Genomic DNA, 27,796 nt, shown 5'->3' with positions numbered 1-27,796 from the left:
AAATTCATTGATGACAATGAATTACTCAGGCAAAAACCCCTCCAAATTACAAGATCACCATGGGAGAAAGACATGAAACTCAATCCAGACCCATACAAAGTACTGTACCCTGGAATGCTTTAGACCAGGGATTCTCAAAATGAGGTCCATGGACCCTTGAAGATCCCCAAGGTCCTTTGAGGGGGCATGGGAGGTCAAACCTATTTTCATAATAATACTAAAATATTATTTGATTCTTATAATATTCTTCCCTTTTAGAATTAAGTATCTGTGTAGTCAGATTTTCTTTATGTACTTCAAACCAACATATCCTAACAATTTGAATGCATAAGCAAATATGATAATTCAGTTACCTTCTGTTAAATCAGACATTAAAGTATTTTGCAAAAATATGTAAAACAATGACAATCTTCTCACAAAATTTTTAATTTTAGAAATAGTTATTATACTTAAGTATATTATAGTTATATATAGCTATTATATGTAATAGTATAATATAGTCATATAATATATTATGTTATATAGCATGCAATAATATATAATATAGATATATATAATATAATATAGTTTCATATAATTATATATTAATATAATAACTATGAATAGTTATTATAGTAATATAGTTAAAATGTGTTATTTATGAAAATATATCATGGAATTATTATTTTTATTTTAAAATGAATAAAAATTATCTGTTTTACTTTCTTATAAAGTGAATATCAATAGATATAGCCAGGGATAGGCTGGAGACAACCTAAACCAGTTTTCAAGAGCTGATTGTTAAATGTTCACTGTGCATTTACACATCAGAAATCAGCAAACACTGCAAATCAAGTCTTGGGTTATTATTTTGTTTAATGTCTAGTCTTAAAAAAGTGATGAAGCAGATATTAATAATGCAGACTCAATAATAAGTTGTGTCATTGTAATGGCAGTGGTAATTTGAAGATCTTCCCTGCCCTTAATAAGCCTAAGGGAATTTGAAGACCTTTTCTGCTTTGAAAATATACTCTGGGGGTGGCTGGGTAGTTCATAGAATAGAGCACCAGACCTGGAGTCAGGAGGACCTGAGTTCAGATCCAGCCTCAGACACTTAAAACAAAAGTTAGCCATGTGACTTTGGGTAAGTAAGTTAACCTCAATTGCCCTCCAAAAAGCAAAACAAAAAACAAAAAACAAAGAAAATATACTCTTCCTGGGGTGCTAGGTGGTGCAGTGAATACACTGGCCCTGGAGTCAGGAGGACCTGAGTTCAAATCCAACCTCAGACACTTAACACTAACTAGCCATGTGACCTTGGGCAAGTCACTTAATCCCAATTGCCCTGTCTTCCCCCCTCCAAAAAAAATAAAAAAAGAAAATTTACTCTACCCCCTAATAGGCTGAATATAATCACATGAAGCCTGTGGTGGAAGGAGTTTGCTGAAGAGTGGAACAGAGCCCACAGGAAGCTGGGAGTGGGAGCAGTTATACATGGTTGGGAGGAAAGGACACATCTGAGGGAGACAGGCTTGTCAATATTGGTCTTGTGTTGGTTTGTGGGAAGACTAAAGGATGCTGTGGCTTTCTGTATTATTATGGCTTATTAACTTCTCTGCTACTATAATTGACTTACTGCTTTTGGAATTCGGTTTTCTGGTGTCTGAATAAATGTTTTGCTTCTGTCTTCTATTTGGAGAGTCTATTATATTTTGCCATTGCATATTATGCAGGTATATTTATAGTGACTGTTGGCACTGTGAGTGTTACATTGGCACTACAGTCATGTGTACCTATTTTTTTCCCCAGGGAGACCACTGCTAAACATTTACCAGCACACTCGTGGATATGACCCATATAAACAAAAGTTCTTTGGGATTCTCAATAATTTTTAAGAGTGCAAAAAGGCACTGAGATCAAAAAGTTTGAGAACCACTGCTTTAGACTCTGGATAGTGATGGGAGTGGATCCATACTTAGTGGTGACTTATCAGTTACAGTGAAGTTGTAGAATAAGGAGCCCTCTGAGAACAGAGCAATTTCTGTTTCTTCTCTTTCATCATCAGTTGTATAATTAACTGTCTCCACATTGCTTTGGCACTACTCATGTGCTATTGCTCTTGGCATTGTCTTTTCATTAGATTCAATGTAATTTATTCATAAAATAATACCATGACACCATGAAATTATCTCTTGTTTTCTAACTATGGCTCCCATTCCACCCCATTCCATTCCATCACAGCCAGAGAGGAATGAACTATGTTCCGCAACTTCAGGTAAGATAGAAACTATTTTCTAAGAAGGATCCAAGTTAAGGAGAGAAATCTTCAGACATTGGAGGGTCTTAGTTGAGTTGTGGTGAATAGAGTTTGTGGGAGTGGGTGGGAACTCATGAGAGGCATTGTTTCTTTCAGCTGTTTGCTCATGAAAAGCCAAGAAGGTGATTAGAATAAAAATTAACTACTATCATTTTCAAATGAGTACAAAAGGCCACAGATGAGCCTACAACTGAACCTTATCAAATTTAGCTAAGGAAAATATCACCTATCCAATGGGGGACAAGTTGGTTTATGTCCCCATGTAGCAGCAAGCACCCCAGAGTCCCCAGGGTGGGCTGCCAACACAGGTTCTTGGATCTGCTTTGATAAAGGAAAGCAACTCAAAATGGGTTAACAAGCTTACTTTAATCAGTCAAATATGTATCGTTTACCTAGTTCAGGGGGAAAAGGTCAGCACCCTGAACTTCAGAGTATACAGACAGAATTATCAAGACAGAGAAACAGATCAAGTAGACAGATTTCCAAACTGTCCAACCATTACATCCATACCAAATCAACATCTGGGTTTTTCAAAGCCGGGGGACTCTCAACAATGGCTTCCCAAAGTCTCATCTGATCAAATCACAGAACACTCCTCAAAGTGAGCCCCCAAACAAAGCCTCAAATCAGGGTTTATATAGCCTTTTCCTGGCTCAGAGAATGTAACAACCTTCTGGACCCACTGGCCAATCAAAAAATATCTACTGAAAAACAAGCCTCCCACCCCAGGGTCCAGGTGCACTTTAGCCTAGGGGCAGGGAGGATCTTAAAAATTTACATTCCCATTACACCCCAAGATCTCAGACCAGGGGGCCTGTGCTCAATAGTTCTTTCACATTTTTCAAAAAAAGTTCTGTTGATGCCTTTAGTTTTTATACTAGACTAATTTTCTGATTTTTTTCCTTCCCTCTCACATACTGAACTTTCTTTGTTAATCAAGAAAAACAATTAAGCAGAAACAAACAACAAACAACACAGTGATTGTATCTGGTAGTGTACATTATATTTTGTTCCCATAGTGTCCTACCTCTCTACTGAAAGGAGAGGTGCATGTTTTATCAGCTATTATTTAGACTTGAGTTACTTATTTAGAGTTTAATTGCCTTTTAGATTGTTTATATTTATATTTTTGTAATAGTTGTACACATTGTTCTCTTGGTTCTACCTATTTCTCTGCCTTAGTTCAAGTAAGCCTCTCTAAGTTTCTCTGAAGTCTTCAGATTTCCATTTCTTTTTTTTTTCTATTTTGATTTTTTGGAGGGGGGAGGACAGTGAAATTGGGGTTAAGTGACTTGGCCAAGGTCACATGGCTAGTAGGTGTCAACTGTCTGAGGCCAAATTTGAATTCAGGTCCTCCTAACTCCAAGGTGGGTGCTCTATTCACTGAACCACCTAGCCACTCCCAGATTTCCATTTCTTAGAGCACAACAAAACTCCATTATATTCACAGACCACAATTTGTGGATCTAGCCCCCAGTCAAAGAACACATACTTCTTTTACAGTTTTTTAGCATCAAAAGTATTGGTATGAATATTTTAGTACTTATGGGTTGTTGTTTTTTTTACCTTTTTGAGGCATCCTCTTTTTTCAAACCAATGAATTTAATATATATTAAGCAACTACTAAGTGCAGAGAACTTTATTCCTCCAAAAAATACTAATATTTTAAATGTTTCAGTTTGTTTTATTGAGTGAATTGAGAAATGTGAGGTCTTTGATGAAGTTAGTTACTTGCACATAAGAAGTACCCCCAAATTGTAGTCATTATACATATTTTTTACTGGTTTATGATTCTCTTATTTTTCATATCCATTGTGATGATATAGTAATATTATGTACATTTATGTGTCATAATTGGCTTAACCATTCCCTTATTGATAGAGTATAGTTTTTTTGCGACTACAAAAATTGTTGCTATGAATATTTTGGTACATATGGAACCTTTCTTTTTATCATTGACCTCCTTTGGGCACACACCTAGCATTCTCTGGATCAAAGGGTTTGGAAATTTTCAAGCCAGGGGAGGCTAGGTGGCGCAGTGAGTAAAACGCCAGCCCAGGAGTCAGGAGGACCCGATTTCAAATCTGGCCTCAGACACTTAACACTTACTAGCCATGTGACCTTGGGCAAGTCACTTAACCCCAATTGTCCCGCTGTCCCCCCTCCAAAAAAAAAAGAGAGAGAGAGAAACTTACCCAGGGTAGCCAAAAAGCAAAAATATAAAAGAATACTTCCAATTTCCTTTCCAGAATGATTAGACTAATTCACAGTTATATCAAGAATATCTTAATGGGCTTGATTTCCCATTGCCCCTCCACCACTAACTATATCCATCTTTTGTCATTTTTGCCAATTTTCTGAGTCTAAAGCAAAATATTAGAGCTATTTTGATTTGTATTTTCTTATTATTTTTGATTTGGAACACTTTTATATCATTGTTAATAAACTATAGTTCTTTTTAGAATTTTGTAACATCCCTTGGCAGGGCAGCTAAGCAGGTCAAGTATTGGGTTTAGAATCAGAAAGACTCATCTTCAGGAGTTCAAATCCAGACTCAGATACTTACTATATTTGCAACCCTGGGCAAGTTACTTAACCCTGTTTGCTCAGTTTTCCCATCTGAAAAATGAGCTGGAGAAGGAAACGGCAAACCACTCCAGTATCTTTGTCAAGAAAATTCCAATTGGGGTCATGAAGAGTCAGACACAACTGAAAAAGGACTGAATAACAACAAAATATCCTTTGACAACATATTTATTGGGAAAAATTTTTTTTCATGTATACATATTGTCTTAAATAATTTACTTGTTGATTCTCTGGAGTTTTCTAAGTAAACCATCATGTAATCAGCATGCAAGGATAATTTTGACACCTCTATACTTATTTATACATTTCAGATGTTTAATTGATATTTCCAGGATTTATAGAACAATATCAAATTAAAATAGAAAGAAGCATCATTGTTTTTCCATTGTATTTATTGACAAACTTATGTTTCTGTCTACTTTTTATTGAAAGTTCATTATTTTATTTTTATGATTAAGCTCATTGTTTCAGTGTACTTTAATTTAGATTGGAACATACTATTTCATTCCTTCCCCAAATTTCTTGAATGTGGAGTAATTGATGTTCCTTCATATTTGAAGAACTTCCTCCTAATTTATTTATTTATTTTAATCAATTGGGGTTAAGTAACTTGCTCAAGGTTACACGGCCAGTTATTTCTGGGTGTGGTGCTGAGTATCTGAGCCCGGATTTGATCCAGGTCATCCCGACACTGGAGCCGGTGCTCTTACTCACTGAGCCACCTGGCCTCCCCTAAGCAATTGGGGTTAAGTAACTTGCTCAAGGTTACACAGCCAGGTGTTTCTGGGTGGGTGCTAAGTGTCTGAGCCCGGGATTCGATCTCCAGGTCATTCCAACACTGGAGCTGGTGCTCTTACTCGCTGTGCTACCTGGCCGCCCCAAAGCGTGTGTTTGTTTTGATTTTGGGTTTTTTTTTTGCTTTTTTTTGGAGGGCAATTGGGGTTAAGTGACTTGCCCAAGGTCACACGGCTAGTAAGTGTTAAGTGTCTGAGGCTGTATTTGAACTCAGGTCCTCCTGACTCCAAGACTGGTGCTCTATTCACTGTACCACCTAACCACCCCACTCCTAATTTATTTTTTAAAAGTTTTTATTATTAAAGCTGTGAGATTTAATCGCAATATGCCCTAGAGTTTCCAAAAGTTGTTTTTTGTTTGTTTATATTTTTTCTTGCAGCAATCTGTGAATTCCACTAATCAGTTTTTTGCTGTCTATATTAAAACAAATTTGGATAGTGTTCTATTAATTCCTGAAATATGTTATTGAGTTTATTTTATTATTTTTAGCAATCACATTCTGCTGAGAGCCCTGTTAATTTAGGTACTCTGTGTATCCCCTCTTCATGGTCAGTCATTTGGACTTGTATAGAATTTATGTGTTCTTGGCTAATATACAAATAAATTTTGCTTGACTTCACATGTATAATTGATATCCTATTGTTTGCCTTATTAAGAGGTGGGGAAGGAGAAAATTTGGAACTCAAAATTTAAAAAAAATGAATGTTACAAACATTAAAATGGAATCGGGAAATATTTGATGAAATAAATACAAATACATTAAGTGTAAAAAAAAAGAGAGAGAAGTTATGTGTGTAGCAGCAAGCACCCCAAGCACGTCCTCAGGGTTTGCTGCCCATACAGGTTCTTGGATCTGCTTTGTTAAAGGAAAGCAACTCAAAATGGGTTAACAAGCTTACTTTAATCAGTCAGACATATATCGTTTACCTTGTTCAGGGGAAAAAGGTCAGCACCCCGAACTTCAAAGTATACAGGCAGAATTATCAAGACAGAAACAGATCAAGTAGACAGATTTCCAAACTGTCCAACCATTACATCCATACCCAGTCAACATCTGGGTTTCCACATCTGGGTTTTTCAAAGCCGGGGGACTCTCAACAATGGCTTCCCAGAATTCAGATCAAATCACAGAACACTTCTCAAAGTGAGTCCCAAAACAAAGCTACACATCAGGGCTTATATAGCCTTCTCCTGGCTCAGAAAATGTAACAACCTTATTGACCCACTGGCTAATCAAAAAGTATCTACTGAAAAACAAGCCTCCCTCCCCAGACTTCTGGTGCACTTTAGCCTAGAGGCAGGGAAGATTTTCCAAATTTGCATTCCCATTACATTTGGCCCCAAGATCTTTCATGCCCATAGCATAGACAATTTACTTTTGAATTAGCACTAAACATCTCTTAGGTCACATTTTCAAAGCACAGAAGTAAGTTACCAAAGTGGCCACTGGGCCTTAAACAAACACAAAGTACATAGCATTATCACCATTATCACTTCAGTTCAAAACAAGAGTTCAAATAAAGTTCGGGAGGGGGGGGTGTCCTTCCCCTCACACAGCTCCAGCCCCTGCTTCCAAGTACAGAGAGGGGGCTGAGCAACAAAACCAACAAGGTGGGGTCCCTGGGGATCCAAGACACTTCATCCCAGATGTTGGCTGGGTATGGATGTAATGGTTGGACAGTTTGGAAATCTGTCTACTTCATGTGTTTCTGTCTTGATAATTCTGCCTGTATACTTTGAAGTTTGGGGTGCTGACCTTTTTCCCCTGAACAAGATAAACGATATATGTCTGACTGATTAAAGTAAGCTTGTTAACCCATTTTGAGTTGCTTTCCTTTATCAAAGCAGATCCAAGAACCTGTGGTAGCTGCAAACCCTGAGGACGCTTGGGGTGCTTGCTGCTACAATGTGTTTTTTTAACCTTGTTGTCATTTGCTCCATTTCTACCAATCAGTTTCTTCAACATACACTTTTTTATGTGTTAAATCTATTTTTTCTCTCAGAGCTTCTATCTTGTTGGAGGGACTCTCCACCAAATATTCATTTTCCCCCTACTATTTATGTCATTTTAAAAAAATTCTGCATTTGAAAAATGCCCACTCTAACTTCATTCCCACTCTCTTGTATTTCTCTCTGAATCACACTAGAGCATCTTGAGGCCTTTCTATGGTTTCTGGGGATTGTCTTTTCATTAGGTATGTTTTGTATTTGTTCATTGTTCTCTGGCCTCTTTTAGATTCTTACTTATTTTTACCTTCTGTCTTTATGAGACTCTGTTGATTGATTTGCTTGAGAGCTAGGATTTTACTTGGATTGTCTTTTTTGACCTTGTAGCCCTGCTCTTAGATTTCTAGTCACTGGTCTCTGGTTTCTGTTTCACTCTTTGGAATCTCCCATGCCTGCATCGATTCCCTTGAGGTTGTGTTGTTAGTATTCTAGTTTTAGGGATGTGGGGAGTCTGACCCAGATTTCTGCCCAGAGTCAATTCCAGGGGGCAAATACTAGAGCCAGTAGAGTCTCCTTTCCCTCAAGCACAGAAGCTGTTTCCTCTCTAGATGGTTGTGATGAAGGTCTGAGCTACCTTTACCTTTTACCCCATCCTTGTCTGTTTACCCTCTTTTTCCTTTAAGTGGCTTAACAGGTCACCTGCAATTTTGATTTTTTCCTGCTATCAAGGTGCTCCATGATGCACAACTATATGGATCATCATGGGAGAATATTGTCAAAAAGGTTGAAAGTACTACACTTTTTTTTTTGCTTTTTGGAAGGCAGTTGGGGTTAAGTGACTTGCCCAAAGTCACACGGCTAATAAATGTGTCAAGTGTCTGAGGTCAGATTTGAACTCAGGTCTTCCTGACTCCAGGGTCGGTGCTCTATTCACTGCGCCACCTAGCTTCCCCAGTACTACACTTTCTTAAATGCTTTATAAACTTATTTCCTCTAAGTGAACTTTGAATCCATGTCATCATCCACCTAAGACTTGTATACCAATGCATGAATTCCTTGGATTAGCCATCAAACCACATACTAGAACTTAGACAATACATATTTTTCATCTATCTTGCTCTAGTGTGGACAGGCCAATCTTTTTGGAATAGGGAACATATAACAATGTATTGATGTCTTGAAGTGCAAAGAAAGATTCTTACTTTCCTACCTTTAAAAAGCATGAGGTTGTCCTGGACATAATTAGAAGACAATGTACATTGGCTGGCCGAAGATCAACCATACACTGTTGGTTATTAACAAGCAAGCTTCCAATTCTAAAGACTCAGTGAAGATGCCAGGAAAGCCCTAATGATTGTGACTCTTGGCAGCCTAGAAGGGAGTCACCTATGGAGGAAGAATCTAGCTTTTGAGAGGAGAATCACTCCTTGCTTCTTCTCTTATGCCTGTATTTGCAGGCATGAGGATGGCAGGGAGGGAGGACACTTATCTCTCCTCGATTTCCCATCTTTATTGGTCATGATGTTTGTAGCAATGTTCCACAACCTGTAAGAGACACTATACCCAGAAGGGAGAGAGCAAAGGAGTTGAGGTAACAATAAGTTTTATGACTTCTAGAGAAGGAAGAAGAGGAGAAAGAGAAGAAAGGAAAGAAAAAAAAAGGAAGGAAGGAAGGAAAGAAGGAAGGAAGGAAGAAAGGAAGGAAGGAAGGAAGGAAGGAAGGAAGGAAGGAAGGAAGGAAGGAAGGAAGGAAGGAAGGGAGGGAGGAAGGGAGGGAGGGAGGGAGGAAGGGAGGGAGGGAGGGAGGGAGGAAGGAAGGGAGGAAGGGAGGGAGGGAGGAAGGAAGGAAGCATGGAAAGCGGCATCCTCCAACTTCTGCTTGAATTGGCAGGTTGAGTTCCCAAAGGGCAGCTACTAGTCCTCTTAGATAACATGATAAAAACAATCAATACAAAATGTTTTCCCAAACACCTGGTTAATTCCTTCCCACGAATACACACATCATCCATGGGATAATGGACCATAATAGTAGTGAAGCACACATGTAAGAAATATGTGTGATGTGACAAAAGTTTAACTCACAGCTGCTTCCTGCTCTGGAAGTCTTCTTTCTTGTAGAAACCTCATACAGAAGCCTTTGTTGCTGTTGTTGTTGTTCACCCTTCATTATCAAAGAGGACCAATGACATCATAAGGGTAATGTCTTGACTTGCCAGTGAATCAGATTTAAGGGAGGCAGAGTTGGGCAAAGTCATTAACTTCCCTCTTTCCTCCTGAATCCAGAGGCAAGACAAAAGTCAAGATGACTGGGGCATGTAGGTGTCGCAGTGAGTAAAGTGTCAGCCCTGGAGTCAGGAGGACCTGAGTTCGGTTCCAGCCTCAGACACTTAACACCCATCCACACACACACACACACACACAAACTAGCTGTGTAACCTTGGGCAAGTTACTTAACCCCAATTGCCCTCCAAAAGGCAAAAAAAAAGTCAAGATGACTGTTTTTGTTGTTTGGTTTTCTTTTGTTTTTTGGAGGGCAATTGGGGTTAAGTGACTTGCCCAAAGTCACATGGCTAGTGTGTCAAATGTCTGAAGCCGGATTCGAATTCAGTTCCTCCTGACTCCAGGGATGGTGCTCTATTCACTGTGCCACCTAGCTGCCCCCAAGATGACTGTTGATGACCCATCTGTCCACTGTATAGTAACAATAATTGATAGTAATTCAAATGTGAAAGACTTAGCTACATTCATCAATACTATGATCCAAGACAATTTCAAAGGATCCATGACAGAAAATATTATCTACTTCCAGAGAAAGATTTGATGAACTCTGAGTGCAGATTGAAGCATACTTTTTTTTCACTTTCTTTATGTTTCTTGCTTTTTATTGTTTTGTTTTTCAGCATGCCTAATATGGAAATAAATATGCTTTGCATGTCTTCACATGTATAATTGTCATCATATTGCTTGCCTTCTCAATGGGTGGTGAGGGCTGGCAAGGAGGGAGAGAATTTGGAACTCAAAAATATTTTTTTAATGAATGTTAAAAATAAAGGGGGTTAAAGTATCAGTTCAGGTCTGGGTCCAAAAGCAAAACATTGTAAAGGCCACCTGCAAAATGTCCTCTTCACACACCCAGGAAAGACCTCTTTTTTCTCTCTTCTCTCTCTCCTCTATGTCTCTCTATCTCCTCTCCATCTCTGTATTTCTGTTCTCTCTCTGTCTCTCTCTCTGTGTCTCTCTGTCTCTTTCTCTGTCTCTGTCTCTTTGTCTCTGTCTCTCTCTCTCTGTCTCTGTCTCTCTCTGTGTGTCTCTCTGTCTCTCCTCTTTCCCCTCTCCTCTCTCTCTCTCTTTTAGAGAGTACAGTAAAGTGCAGTCCTAAAGTCAGGAAGACCTGAGTTCAAATATAACCTCAGACATTTAATAACTCTGTGAGTCTGGGCAAGTCACTTAACCTCGTTTATCTAAGTTTACTCATCTGTAAAATGGGAATAATAGCAGCACTTACCTTACAGGATTGTTGTGAAGATAAAATGAGACAGCATTTGTTTTTTAAAAAGTGCTTAGCAAAAAGCCTAGCACACAGTAGGTACTTTATAAATGTATATTCTTTCTCCTTCCCCTCTATGGGGCTACTGGCTGTGGGCAGCTCCAACTGCTGAAATTCTCTCCATCGTCTAAGAGAAGAAAGTGAGGAAGAGAGCCAGGAAAGGGGTCATTTTGGAATAGTGGCTAAATTTGGAAAGAAACAGTATATAGAGAAAAGTAGATCACTTTTCTGGGAAGCATTAGTAACACAAATGAGAATTGCCACAGAACTTTTGGGTCTTTATAGTGAGTCTTTGTGCCTAACCAGATGGTCAGAATTTCTGGTGACATGGTAGAGTGTGGGACATGGAATTAGGAGAACCTGGATTCAAAACTTGTGAGTTACATTCATATCCCAGAAGCTCTCTGACTCTCAATTTTCTCATCTTTAAAGAGGTGATCAGTAATAGACGGGCAGCTGGTCTCAGTTTCACCTCTGCCTTACATGGGTCTGTGACCATGGACAAATCACTTCATCTCTCCCAGTACCCCAGGTAACTCTCTAAAACTAAAATCATATCACAGAGAAGATGTCAATCGGAGCTAGTGGATAAAATTTCTCACTGGAAACTCCCTATAAAATCATAACTCTAGTTAAAAAAAAAAAGAGGGGGAATAATAACATTAACATGATCTACTTTATAAGGATATTATAGGGAATGTTGTTCAGTCATTTCAATTGTGTCTGATTCTTTGTGACCCCATTGGGGGTTTTCTTGGTAAAGAAGTGATTTGCCATTTCCTTCTCCAACTTATTTTACAGATGAGGAAACTGAGGCAAACAGTGTTAAATGAGTTGGCAGTTGGGAAAGAAAGCTATGGAGGAAGAATCCAGCTTTTGAAAGGGTTGTCACTCCTTACTTCTCCTTTTATACCTGCATCTGTAGACATGAGGATGGGGAAAGGGGGGTGGCATTGGGATTTAAGTATCTGAGGTCAGATTTGGACTCATGTCTTCATGACTACAGGCTTGGCATTCTATCCACTACACCACCAAGCTGTCTAAGATTGTTAGGAAAAGTTATTATCTAAGTTGACCTGATTACTATTTCATTTCTGATAACATATTTGATAACCTTTTAGCCTAGATTTAGACAGTGAGTTACCCTTAAACTTTTATAAAAATAATAATAAGTGTGAGTGGTTTTGTGATTTTTTCTCAATTGTTGAGGGCCCAGGGGGTAATCAGACAATGCCATCTTTTATCTACTTGAAATATAAAAAAAAGATTTTTATGTGTTTAATAAAAATACCATTATGCTCTCAAATATGGGGATGGAAGGGGTTGTATGTCTGAACTGTATAAAATGAGGGCTGTGGAGCGGCCAGGTGGCTCAGCGAGTAAAAGCACCGGCTCCAGTGTTGGGATGACTTGGGGTTCAAATCCCAGCTCAGATACTTAGCACCACACCCAGAAATAACTGGCCGTGTAACCTTGAGCAAGTTACTTAACCCTGATTGCTTAAAAAAAAATAAAAATAAATAAAATGAGGGCTGTACTAAATAATTATCCAGTTGATTAAAATAATGAACATAAAGATAATTCAAAAAGAGACCAAAATCTCTCACTTTTAGGTTTTTAAAATAATGATAATAATAACAATAGCTAGCATTTAGCATTCATAAACATGTTAAGGTTTGCAAAGCACTTTATATAAGTTATCCTTAAATTGTACATATAATTGTGACTGTATAAACTTCATCTAAGGGCAGCTAGGTGGCTCAGTGAATAGAGTGATGGTTCTGGAGTCTGAAGGACTTGAGTTCTAATCTTGCCTCAGACACTTCATAGCTGTATGACTCTGGGTGAGTCACTTAATTGTGTTTGCCTCAGTTTCCTCATCTGTAAAATGAGCTGGAGAATGAAATGGCAAACCACTCCAGTATCTTTACCAAGGAACCCCCAAATGGAGTTGCAAAGAGTTGACCTTGACTGAAAATGACTGAACACACTCACACACACACACACACACACACACACCTCATCTAAGGGAGTTTAATTAAATCTTGTTCTCATTCATTAAAACAATGTTTGCCAAGCTCCCAATCAGATTATTTTACACTCCTCTGCCTTCTCTTCAACTTTTTCTTCCCAAATGGAAATCCAAGACTATGTAACATCTCATGCAACCACCCCAGAACTTGCCTACTCCTTTTTATTACTGTCCTTGAAATGTCTTCTTGAAATAGTGTCTTTGGGATCCCAACTAAATAGAGTTCTTAAAGTTAAGACATTACTGATTTATGAAATATATAAAATATAACATTGCCCATATTTTTCTTGATTTCCATTTGAATACATTCTAACATTTTTCTAGCTTTTTTTCTTTGATTGCCATTGGGTAGTGAGCAGACATCTTCATTGAGTCATGCATTTTTACAGCTCTGGAAGCTCTCCACAGATTCCTCAGAGCCAGCAGTTAGAAGCACTATAAATTGCCAAGGAGGCAAAAATAAAAAATAAAGTTTAGCAAACATCTTTCGACCAAGGTGACTGAAGACTTGGACGTGAGAAATAATTGGATCTAATTGTGAAGCCAATTGTTTATAGTAGAAACATGTGTAGAATTTATGTGTTTGCATGGTCTGTTCCACATTGACTATAGGCAGGGTTGGCCCTGAAGGACTACATAAATGAATTGTGATACAAGTAAGATTCCTTATTGGATAGAGTAGAGTGTTGGGAATAAATCAGCTGACAGTACTACTATCCAAAAACAGTGTTTCCTTCAAAAGCATGTCTGTAAAGTGGACAGGACTAGAGAAAGAAAACAAAGAAAGTAGCTAGGGAGTGTCAAACTACCTAAGCATTGTTTGTGAACATGGTGACAGCTGAGCACCTTGCGTTGGTCTTTTCAACAACCAAAGGACACTGTTGACATCCAAATATGGGAGTCACTTGAGGGAAAGAAACCTGCATTTTCATGGTTATTACAACAAGGCTTCAACGCTCCCTCTAGACTAAATTCTAGATAGTCTGGATTTTTTTCAGCTTCTGAAAGGAATAGGTTCAACAGAGAATCACTTCCTGGGAAAGAGTAATGACCATCATACCAAGATAGCATGAAGACTATCCTTGAAGAAACAAAAGGATCTTTATTGACTATATTCTATTGCAGTTTGGTTCCAAATTCCATTACCATGTTCTCTAGAAATCAGGCTCTGCATTTCTGTAATTTACAATACATTTCATGTAATTCAAAGAATGAATAAGGAGTGTGGCCTAGTGGATCAAGGGTTGGTCTTGGAGTTGGGAAGACTTAACTTCAAATCTTCTTTATGATATAAGCTTGCTCTGTGGCCCCAGAAAAATAAACCTGCTAATGTCTCAGGCAACTCTCTAAGACGATAAGTTATAGACCAGTCACTATCAGTCTTCATTGGCAGAGAGTTCCATTACAGGGCAGACACATGCTAATAAAATCATAGAGCTAAACAAAAAGAAATTTTAAAATATTCATAGAAGCCTGGAATCTTAAAACAGGAAAGTACTTTGGAAGTGATCTAATTAGTCCCCTATCTAAAGTATGAATCCTGCCTTTGACTTCCCTGACAAGTTTCTTTCTGCCTCTGTTTTCATAACCTCAATTTTTGGAAGACTCATTATTTCCTGAACCATCCCATTCTATTTTTTGACAATCCTAATTGTTAAAAAAGGTTTTTAAAAATATTGGGCAGAAATTACTTTCCTTGAAACTTCGTTTCCTGAGGGCCCAAATAGAATGTCATCTTTCTCCCACATGACAAGCCTTCAATAATTTCCAACATAGAATGCAGTCCAACTTCCTCATTTTACAGATGGGGAAAGTAGTAAGATAAGATTTGTGGATGACGGCTGTTCGGCTTAAACTATCAAGCATGTTGAAGTGATTTGCATGAGCTCCCCATTTCAACATCTCTTAAGGGAATGAGAGGTTCCACACAGTCTCTAGTAATGGACAATTCCTAGAATTTTCATTATTCCTGGACTGGTGGTTAATTCAGTTTCATTTCTGTCTTTAAAACAAAATGCCAGATTGCAGACAATCTAGCCCTTCCAAATTACAACCTCCCCAGCTCTTGTTGGACAGATGGAAAGGTAACTAGGGTCCATGTCTTGCTTTGCCTTGGCCCGTAACCGAGTATCGAGGCCTGAGAAGGGGTTGGGGAACAACAATGTAAAGACCGTTTGTATGCCCAGACCACTGCTGAAGGTGGTTCATACCTAAAGTTTGTGTTATGATATGCACCACAATCTTAGTCCATTCCAGATTCCTTCAGCTATTATGTGGGAAAGGAATCATAGTCCTTTGACAAGTGGAAATAGTAAAGGAGCCAAGGCTTGCCTTGGAAGCTAGTGCTCATGAAGAAACCTGACAGGGAAGAAAGCCATGATGCATAATCATGCAGTATCTATTTTGCTTCCAGTGGGGAAAATTGGGAGAGAGAGAGAGAGAGGGAAAGATAGAGAGACAGATAGACAGACAGACAGATAGACAGAGAGGAAAAAGCTTTGGGGAAACATAGGGGAGAGATCTTTGCTTTAGTCTCCAAAAGTCAGCGCAAATTGTGGAGCAACAGCTCGTGAATCCCTAGCATAAGACTTAAAGTTCAGGTGATTTAGGTGCTAAATTTTAAAGTCAGTCCATTGTTTCCTCTTGTGGCATAAAAATCATTATTGTACCTTTCAGGCTGTAGGAACAACTGTGAGTTTTAATAAAAGCCAATCTCTCTCCCTGTTGCCTTCATCGCTGTGTGAACCACAAAGATTCTGAAGATATGAGTATTTTCCATCAAAGGCTCTTTGGCAAAAAATCCTCCTAACAAAGAACAAGGCTCCAACTTTTTTTGGTAGTGATTTTACATACAATGCGCCTTAATTACTGGCAAGCTTGTCAAGAGCCTATTCCCACATGTGTCAACACTTCCTTAATGCACTGTAATTCATCATGTTAGCATGGCAGAAACAAGGTACTCTACATCTTTACACACATCCCTCTCCAAGCTCTGGTCCCAAGCTCTGTCTTACAGCCTCTAGTCTTCATCTGGTGAACAAAGAACAGACCCCGGCATCGAAACGGTAAGGCCCCTCGAGTCAATCAAAGTCATACATCACAGAGTACTTTATCCTATGCCTCACAACGCTGTCTAAATCCAAGAAGCCCTGCTTTATTGTGAAAAGGACATTCACTTAATAACAGCAGTAAATCCAGAAAGGCAGTCTAATTTTAGACAGAAAACTTGGCTAAGCAGGAATCCTATCATTTAACTCTCCTGACATTTTTATTCATTGAGTTCATTTTCATGCTAGTTGTGTGATTAAATGCAGATAGGGATTTATTTTCTTTTAATAAAAAAGTAGAGGATGGGGAGAAGGGTGATGGGGGTTTGGGGGGGGGTGATGGTGTGAGGAAAGAGAGGGAAGGACAAAAGCAGTCCAAATAGCAAACAATGCCTTTCAGATGAAAATAAATTAGCTTGAACTTCTGTGTGAAAAATTCTCTTTCTGAATCATCTTTTAACCCTTGGGTTCTTCCAGCAGAAGAGTCCAATTTGGAATCTGGCTGCCTTTTTCATCAGACTTAGGTCTGTGGCATGATTTAGGAAGCAAACAGTGAACAGAGAAGGGGCCCAATTTCTCAGAGCCATGTTGGAAGAGGAAATAGTTCTTGGTGATCCAGATCAGCGCACTTTGCCTTTGTTTTTGGTAGTTAGTCATATTGCTTATTTGACTCTTGTATTTCACTTTTATTGCCAATGAAATAAAAGATAAATTTATTCACCCAAGTTTCAGATGACATGAGATAACACCCAGATTATCTTTTGGGTAACACATACATTTTAGAGAGTTAAGTAGGAAGGGAACATGAAGACCATGGGACTAGAAGGCAGGAATTGCTATTGACTTGTAGCATAGTCCAAGGAAAACTAATTTTTTTCCCTTCTGTTTATCAGCTGCTCAACTGGTAATGTGTGTTAACTGACTGGCATGTCTCAGCAACATGCCCTGAGACATATTCTGCAGGTACCAGAATGGTATTTTCATTTGCGTGGGGAATACTCCTGATGTGGAAACTCACTCTACTGACTCAGATCAGCAGCGTTTATAAATTGTAGTATCTAAAACTTTTAGATACTTATCTGTAACTTAAAACTTAAAAGTTTTAGATACTTATCTGTAACATGAAAAGTTAAACGACTTACTCATGACTACAGAGCTTGAGTGTGTTGGAGTTAGGATTTGAATCCAAATCTTCATGTTTCTATTACTAGTCTCTTGTCCACTATGTAATACTGCTTCTCACTGACAAAATAGACGGCTTTAACAATGTCATCTTTGTCTGCTAGGAAAAATTCAACCATTTTGCCTGGCATCTTGAAATACAATGGGAAATGGGATACAGTATACAAATAACCCCCAGATTTGTAAGTTAGTCACCTGGAACTTAGAACTCATTTTCTCAAAGAGAGAAATGCTGTTTACGTGTTAGGATATTTCTAGGCTTACCTAACAAAGCCTATTTAACTAATCATGTATTTGAAGTATATGAGAACCAGGACTCTTCTGCCCAGCTCCCCAATTTAATGCAGTATGGAGAAAGATGTCTTTATTTTTCTCCTTCTTCCATCCTCCATGCTCAGTAACTTTGAATGGTAATAAAATTAGAAATATACATTCTCTCCCTGCTGAGAACCCATTCTAATGCTCTCTCTTTTTTTTTTTATTGATTGCCCTCCCATCCATTCCTTAAGATTTGGAAACCAAAGGAAGACTGAAGAAGAATGTCAGAGGATAAGCATGATCAAGTTAAGAGATCCACTCTCAACGAGAGGTCAGAAACCATCATATCTCGAAAGAATATCTACAAGTAGACTTTCTTTCAAATGACTTTTAAACACTTTGCACTGAAAGTATTTTCATCTATAAATTTATTCACATTGTCACTGTTATACATGTTGTATGCATAGCATTGTACTAGGGACTGAGAGTAATACAAAATAAGTCATACAAAAATATTTTTATTTTCCTCTAAGGGTAGCTTATGTATCTTGTATCTTTTATAAATCTGTATAAATACACGTTTCCTCCATTAAAGATAGGCTCTTCGAGGCCAAAACTGTTTTACTTTTGCCTCGGCATTTAACATATTGCTTGGCAAGTAGTAGTAGGCACTTAATAAATTCTTGTTGATTGATTGTATTCTTGGTCCCCCTGCCCTCTAAGGTTTTATAGCCTAGTCGAGAAGTCAAGACAATATGTGGCTGAGTGACAAAAGGAACAGTGCCAATAGAGAGGGCAATATAGTACAATGTGGAGGCAATGTAGGGACCTGGACGGGTGTTCAAACCAGGAGAATCATGACCACATGAAGTAACCCAAGGTTTTGATACTATAGGTTTCTTTGACATAAAAGATAGCATGGAATATGTGTGTATACATACAAATATACATAGACATATGTATATATATAATATACACATTTATGTATGAAATCATATAGACACTAATTAATATTACCAATAGCACATTGAGATGAATGTTTAATCATGTTTTGTAAATGAAAATGTAAGAACCCACACTAAAGAATTTTATGGAGTTCACAAAGCAATGTAAGAACTACTACCCACTGAGGCAGACTTTGATTTCTGGTTCTGAAATGTTGTGTTGTATCCATTATGAACTAATTTTATAAAATATTATTGCCTATAGTTTGTTTTATCTTGTTAAATGGCACTGATATTCTTATTTCATTCTTATGCCTGGAGTCAGGAGGACCTGAGTTCAAATCCAGCCTCAGAAACTTAACACAAAACTAGCTGTGTGACCTTGGGTAAGTCATTTAACCTCAATTGCCCTACCTTCCCTCCTCCAAATATATATATATATATATATATATACACATATATATATATTTAAAATTGAAAATGAGAATTTTCTGAGGTAGGATTACAATATGTCAGAAATGAAGGGGTGTTAGAGATTACCTAATCCAACCTTCTCATTTTACAGAAGAGGCAATTGAGACCAAGCAAGGTCAAATGACGTGTCCAGAGTCACATAGATAATTACTTACACAGAAAGGAAGAGAATCAAGATCTCTAGACTCCTACTGAGTTCTTTGAATTAAAATAATATACATTTGTTGCTAGACCAAGCTAAAAATTGTTCAGTCCCTTATTGTACAATCCCTTCTTGATATCTTGTCAAAAAGAGCGCTATCTTAGGAGATTTTGATGGTAATAAATGAAACTGCATTAGGAAGAACGCTTTTTGACTTGTTATGCTCTTAAAGTGAGGTCTACAGACTGGAAAATAGTTAAGGAAGGAACTAAAAAAAATGATGTATCCCTTGTTTGACATTGGAATAGGGGCCTAAGGAGGTTGTAGGAACTGAGGGAACAGAAGGAACTTTCAGGTTAGGAAACTTCAGCTAGAATCAGGTCTCTGACACTTTTCAATTCTATAATCACAAACAAGAAATTAAACAGTTAAGAACCTCTGTCTCATCATCTGTAAAATGTAAGCTGCCTCCTTCACAGAGTAGTCCTGACAAAAATACTTAATATACTTAATTTTAAATTTTTTTCCCATGTGGCAGAATATAGAGGATAAAACAATATGTTTCTATTTCAAGAAATCCTATATAATGAATACCACACATTATTTACAAAAGTATCCATCTTCCTTGTACGTTTTCTTTTGTCCTCTATTGTGCACTTTTTACTTTATTTTTACTTAATATACTTTCAAGGTTGTCATTCAGTTTGTTAATTCTTGTCTAGGTTTTTGTCTCTGAAAGTAACAAATGGGTTCACCTTTGAATCCCCAAAGCATTTATTAGGGACTCCAAAGGATACACTCCGACGTTTCAGTGGAACCCTGATCTCAGATATGTGGATATTCCTTCCAATGATGCAGGTCACAACCCTCCCACCCTTACCCCCCATGTGTGACTTTTTCATATCTTCCCATAAATTCTCCTAAGAGAGTCTACCCAATATTCAGTGGGCCTTTCTCAAATTCTCTTGGCCCCTCCAAGATACCAATGGAACACATGGACTCCCTTAGTCACACAGTGGTCATCCCTTACTCTGACCACATTACTGTCTCATCTCTTTTGGTCAAATGTTTGGTCAAATGTCGACTTCTTCCAATGGTTTTCCTCATACCATTTCTTCTGAGTAATTCCTTGTTTACTATGCTCTTAACCTACCACATAAGAACCTTTCCAGGCCCTTCATGCACTCCTGTGAAAAGACCAACAGAACTTTAACTTCTGTGTTACTTTTGATAGTCTGACCTCTGGAGAGTAATACTGTACCTCTTTTTTATGTATATGAGGATATGATTTTGTATTTTAGGATTTTTAAACTAAAAGTACTATTCTTTCTCATTTTGAGTCAGGGATTCTTTAACTGGAATCCACGGACCCCAAATTATATACATAGATTTGGATACATTTCAGGTGGTCTATGTAGATGGTTTTTGTTAATATTTTGAAAACTTGTTCAACATTATTGATTTCCTTTGTAATTCTGATAATAATCCATAGACTTCACCAGGCCTGTAAAAGAATCCATCACCCCAAATAGGTAAAGAACCTTTGCTCAAGGATGGACTTTTCCCATTCAAAAAGAAAAAGCCAGAATGCTATTTTGAGAGTTGCCTCACCACCACAATCTGTAGAATTGCCACATTGTTACTACAATCTGCATATTTGGAGGCCTGAAGTATATTGCTCCCCTCTCAAGCTGGCCCCAAAGAATATTGTTTAATAAGTCTCCTTTGGATACATCAGTCTTGTGCCCGCATCTCCTTTTCTTCTCCCTTGTGAGAATCCTTTGGTTGTCACATAATCACTCAACGGAAGAGTCATTTGTTCCTAAGTGGAGGAATTAAACTGGGCAGGAGAAACGGACCAAGACTTCTCTCTAGTCCAACTTGAATTCTCAGAGACGTCATGAGGCAGAGACAGGATTTGGAATCAAGGGCTCCGACTCCAAATCCATGGATCTTTCCATTGTATCTACATGTCCTGTTGAGAAATTACTTCCTAGGGCAATATACCTTGGTCTTCTCAGTGTATTTTTAGTGATAGGCTCTGGCCACTGAAAGGTTTGTAGGTCATGTCTGGGTGGGATTCCTTTATTGGCCAAATGTATATCTAATTTATGTAGGAGATCAGCATATATAGCAAAAGAACTAACTACAATGGAAACCCTTTAATTTACCTTAGAAACACATGGAAAGGTTATTTATTATTATTCTCTTTTTAAAAAGGGTATATTTTTACCTTTTTTGCAATGGTTCAGGGATAGTACTCTTAGATAGTGATAATAATAGTAAGTTAATATTTATATAGTATTTACTTTGTATAGTTCACACACATGTACTTCATATATTTACTTTATATAGTAAGCACTTTCTAAATAATATTTCATTTAATCCTCACAACAACTCTGGGAGGTAAGTGCTATTATTATCCCTATTTTAAAGATGGGGAAACTGAGGTCAAGTAACTTAGCAGGTTACACAGCTAATCAATGTCTGAGGCTGGATTTGAACCCAGGGTTTCCTGACTCCAGGCCCAGAGCTCTATCCATGAAATGAGTTAGTTACAAAATGAATTAGCAAACTTTCTGTGATTCCATGCTAAGCTGATATGTATCAGAAGCAGGAAAGTTAATCTACTATGCTTACATTCTGAGTCAGTTTCTAACCTACCTTTTCCTGAACTTCTTAAAGACCTTAATAAGAAGGAAAAAAATAAGTATAGTTTTCAGTTGGTAGCCTGAGGGGAAATAATTTTAACAGTAGCTGGGACTAAGCAAAAATGCAAATTTTTAGTAGGAGAGGGAGGGAATCTGACTGAAGAGCTTATAGCTATGTTATTTAGAATGCAAACCACTGGATACTTAGGCATAAATGCCACCCAGGAAGCCCCTGCCTTGCAGGAAATTCTGGAAAGGAGGGAGAACATGAAAGGAAGCAAGAGGTATAGTCTGCAATTAAGAAAAGATGGATGATAATGCATGTAAATGCCCTTAAAAGTGTAAGGTATTATCATAAAGGGACTTTTCTGGAAGTTTTGCTTCAAGGGCCAGATTTTGATCTTGGATTTAGCTGGCAGGAGTGAAACCATCTGTAGAAAAGCTCTTTACCTTTCATTAGTGCACCAAAAGAACAATTCAAAATATTCTGATTTCCATAACAGTACTCTTTTTCCTGAACGATGTACCCAACTGGGGGGATTGTTGCAATTTCTAAGGATTTAGTTTTGCCCAGTGTGGTGGAAAGCTTGGGAGGACAGCTTGACAGGGTATTTGAAGATCATCGTGGAGGATGAAGACTAGCTAGGGTCATCAATCATGTGTAACACAGAGTTATTATGGGAAAAAAGGCAGAAGACAACACAGGCTGAGGAAACGCTCATTGGTGGACAGTGATGGACCTTATCCCATAGAAAAAATCCCAAAGGAAGTGGCTGTATTCCTATCATTTGAGTCATGAGATCGTAAGACCATAGGTTTGGAACTAGAAAAGACCTTAACGGTCAGCTAGTCCAGACCTCTCCTTTTGCAGATGAGGAAACTGAGGCCAAGAGAAGTTAAATCCCTTGCCAGAGATCATACATTCAAGCTCAGGCAAAGTCCTGGAGGCTATTTTTATATAAAAATGTTTCTTTACTTGTTGGGACATGGACAAATGGCCTACACATGTATTTTTCATTCATTTTTTTTCTAATTCTTGGGCCAGGGAGCCAGAGGTACGCTGTTAGATTATACTTGGCAGGCAGTATAGCGACTTTAAAGGAAAGTGAAATGTCCATTTCTTCAAAGTATGCATCTAGGATTATTTGGAGGGAGATAGAATGGTGCAGTAGAAAGAACACTGTTTCTTGAACCACAGGATTCAAGGATTGGGTTCAAATCCTATCTCTGACACTTCCTATTTGATTATGAAAGACTCACTTCACCTCTCTAGGCCTCAGTTTCCTTATCTGTAAAATTGTGAGATTGGATAGATTGCCTCTGAGGTTCCTTCCAGTGCTAGAGCCGTAAATCCCATGAACCTAAAAATGATTAAGCACCTAGCACCAAATGAGATCATATATGCAAAATGCTTTGAAAGTGCTATTTAAGCATTAACTCTCATTGTTATTAGTGTGGAAATGGAACATGGTTTGGGAAAGAAAGGCTAGAAATGGAAGTTTCAAAGCAAACATATTCCTTACAAAATAGCTTTGAAGAGAGAAAAGGGAATTGATCACTCATTGTTCAGTGGTTCAGGTGATGTCTGTCCACAAGCTGCAATTAAAAAATGAGATTGTAGCAGGATGAAAATAGGAAACTATACTTTTAAAAAAGTAGAGTGGTCCATGTCAACCTGAATTCTCTTTGGCTTTAGATTACAGGGACAAACAAATAGAATGTTCCAGAAGACATACTAAATCAGGTCACATGCTTCAATTAATCCTTCATCCATATGGGCAAATTGGAATGGGAAGCAGGTTGGGTGGGTACTCAGGGGAGAAGGACTCAATTATTTTGATTTTCCATTCACTTGATACTCCTTCAAAAGTTCAGATTTTTACAACAGCTAGGTGGCACAGTGAATAGAGCACTAGCCCTGGAGTCAGGAGGACCTGAGTTCAAATCCAGCCTCAGACTCTTAACACAAGAAACTAGCCGTGTGACCTCAGGCAAGTCACTTAACCCCAATTGCCCTCCAAAAAGCAAAAAAAAAAAAAAAAGCATTTATTAAGTGCTCACTGTGCGCCAGACAATATACTAAGAGTTGAGGATAGGGGAAGCTAGGTGGCACAGTGAGTAGAGCACCAGCGCTGAAGTCAGGAGGACCTGAGTTCAAATCCAGCCCCAGACACTTGACACTTAACTAGCTGTGTGACCTTGGGCAAGTCACTTAACCCCAATTGCCCTGCCTACCCCCCTCCAAAAACAAAAAACAAACAAACAAAAAAAGAGTTGAGAATACAAATGAAAAAAGCAAGACAGCCCCTGTCCACAAGGAGCTTATATTCTAAAAGTAAAATCCAACACATATAGGGAATAGATGATCAGGGATGAGGTGATTTGGTCTGACAAGTCACAAGATGGCAAGTGGAAGGGGCCTTTGCATCCATCTACTCCAACCTCCTAATTTTATAGGTGAGAATTTGGGACTCACAGAAGTTCAGTGAGTTGCCCAAGGTCACACAGGGAGTAATAGAGAGAACATTCAAACCCAGGTTTTCTGACTCTCAAACTAATATGACTAAGTTCCAACTAGTATGAGTAAAAAATCCCCTAAAATGATCTCATGTATTCAAATTTACCCTACTGAAAGTTATAATTATGTAATAGATGATAATTGGTTCCAGTCCAATGCAAATTTGCAGGAGAAATTCAAAAAATGCACCACTTCATGGAATTCATTACTTTCACTAATTAAGACCTAACATTTTTCTTCCTATTATGCCATGGTTCTGCTGCCTCCATTTTCATGTGAAGGATCCAGATAAATGAGAGAAAGCTTTTTTGTTTGTTTGTTTAAATTGCAATTACTTTAAGCTTCCTCCTTACTTTTGCATTTAGATGTTCAGGGCATGCAGCTGTTTATGACCTGGCCACTAAGACATTCCTTTTATCTTCTCTAATCTTTTCTTAGGCACTGACACATTCTGGAACCATGAGTATGTCTGTGATCCAGGGTTTCCAGACCTGCAATAATGAGTAAGATTTGGCGTACCTTAATTTTTCTGTTCATCCATTTTCATGTGTCAAACTAAACCTAGATTTATGATATATATTCTTAGATTTGGCTTCTAAATCCAGCTGTACTCTCCTCTAGTCAGCAAGCTGAAATGTTTTCTTCTCATGTATGCAATTAAGTCCAGTGTATTAGGCCGCTCAACATAAAGAAGGGTTAATACACAATAAGCATAGCTAATCAGAGTGTCTGCATAACTTCTCCCAAACTTCTGGCTCCTCCTTCTCTGCCTATGAATACATCCAAGTCTGTACATTCTGAAACAAACAAACAAACAAAAAACCTTTACTAGCTCCAAGAGTAACACTACTTATTGTCTGATGCCTCTTTTCCTCTTCTCAGCTAAAATTCATTGAAAAAGAAGTTTACCCTTGGTGCTTCTACTTCCTTTCTTCTCCCTTTCCTTTTCTACAATATGGTTTGCAACCTTAATATTGGACTGAAATTGCTCTTCAAGTTACCAGGCATCTCTTCATTGCCAAATCTCATGGCCTTTCCTTTGTCTTCGTCTTTTCTGGACTTCTCTGAAGCATTTGACTATTGACCACTTCCTTCTGGACTTGCTCTCTTTTTTGGGGGGATGCTGCTCTCTTTGGTTCTTCTCCTATTTTCTGACCTCTCCTCAGCCTCCTTTGCTGACTCTTCATCCATGTTATGCTCACTGAGTTGGCTCTGTCCTAGGCTGCCTTCTCTTTCCTCTTTCTACTCTTTCACTTCATAATCTCATTAGTTCCCATGAGCTCGTTATTATCTCCATGAAGATGATTTCCTGACCTGTTTATCCAGTCCCAGTCTTTCTTCTCAGAGGCAGTCAGGTGGCTGAGTGGATATAACACTGAGTCTGGAATCAAGAAGACTCATCTTATCTCAGATACTTACTAGCTGCGTGACTCTGAACAAGTCACTTAATCCTGTTTGCCTCCATTTCCTCCTCTATAAAATGAAGTAGAGAAGGAAATGATAAACCATTCTGGTATCTTTGCCAAGAAAACCCCATGGACAGTACGGTCAACAGGGCCATGAAGAATTGGACACAACAGAACAACAATGAAGTATCTCTTCTGAACATTAGGCTTTTGGACACTTCAAATTGGATTTACTATAGGAATCTACTCAACATATTTAAAACTAAACTCATCCCCACCCCCCAAAATAATCCCTTTTCCAAACTTCCCTATGACTATCAAGGGGACTGGCATCATTTCAGTCATCCCCTGAGCCAGCAGCTTTGTTCAAGTCCTCATTCGTGACTTCTTATCTGGCCTATTGCAATAGCCTTCTACTGGGCTCTATACTGTCCTCCTCTGCTCCGATCTGTCCTCTGCTCAATTGCCAAAGTGACCTCCCAAGCCCTAGGTAGGTCTGACCATATCTCACCACTTCCCCGTGACTCAATAAAATCCATTGGCCTTTTACTGACTGAGAAGGATAAAATAGAAATTTCTCTATATGGAATTTAAGGTTCTTTCCCTCTCTCCCCTTCCTCTTTGCCTAATCTTAATGTCTCACTCCCTCTACATGAACTGGTTGGCGCTTTACTCCAATTTAATTAAAACACCGTGCATGCTTAGATATGTACTCTTTGATCCAATGATACTGGCCATTCCACAAACAACACACTCCATTCCTCAGCTCTGGATGTTATCTCTGTCTGTCCCCCATGCCTGGAATACTCTCCCTTCTCCACTGAATACTGATCTCCATGGCTTCCTGTAAATCTCAACCAAAATCCCACCTCCTATTAGAAGCCTTCCTCAGTCCTTCTTAATTCCAGTGTCCCTTCCTCAATTCCTCTGTCAGTTATTTGCTATCTATCCTCTATGTAGTTTTGCAGGGTATATAGGTGTTCAGAAAGGACTAGCATCTCTGTTGTGAGGACAGCAGAGCTGAGCGCTTTTCAGGGCTGATCACCCACCTTTGGCATCTACCTGGTGCTCAGCTCTCACCTGTGGCTCCAAGAAACTGCAACACACACAGCAGTATGAGAGTAACTGACAGGCCTCAGACCCAATGGTGAGTTAGGGGGGGGATCTACCCCAAGCATATGGAGACTTCCTTTGGTGAAATGAGCAGATGAGAACAATGACCACAAATGCACCTGAAGCAGGGACTATGGGGTACTTAGGGCTTGGTCAGGTATTGAAGACCTCAAGGTCATCTACTACATACCTGGCCATTGCAAGTTATCTTGACTTTAGTCTTGCTACTGGAAGAGAGAGTGACCAACTCCACCTCACTCAAATCCAATTCATGCACTAGTCAAGATATTACCCTGTGATGTCGTGGGTCCTCTTCAAAAATAAAGGATGAACAACGCCACTTTGCTTTGCATACGTGTGTTCGCACATTGTCCCCCCCAACGTTTGTAAGCTCCTTGAGTCAAGGACTATCTTTTTGTCTCTTTTTGTATCCTCAGTACTTAACACAGTGCTTGGTACATAGTGGGCATTTCATAGATGCTTATTGAATTGAATTATTGCCTGAATTCTATATGCCTGTCACTATGCTAAGTGCTATAGATGTAATTAATCCTGATTGCCTTCAAACAAACAAACTCTCAGAGGCAGTGTCATATGGTGGAAAAAGCCTTGACTCTGGATTCAGAGAACCTGGGATCATACTTGGTTTGGTACCTAGTACTGTACTAAGTTTTGTAAAAAAAAAAAGCAAGGTAAAGAGGTAAGAAAATAAAGGCAAATACCAACCATTTCTGATCTTGGGAGTCTTTAAGAATATAGCAATGACATGCTTACCATCAGTGTATACACTCTAGCACACACAGACACAAACACACACTCATGCCACAGAAAATTCAAACGCAACATGATGCACTATAT

The sequence above is a fragment of the Petaurus breviceps genome, unplaced genomic scaffold (genome assembly GCF_028583685.1).
Source record: "Petaurus breviceps papuanus isolate PSGF00001 unplaced genomic scaffold, PetGlider_PUasm1.0 90594, whole genome shotgun sequence".
Classification (NCBI taxonomy): domain Eukaryota; kingdom Metazoa; phylum Chordata; class Mammalia; order Diprotodontia; family Petauridae; genus Petaurus; species Petaurus breviceps.
This window is presented reverse-complemented; position numbering follows the sequence as displayed.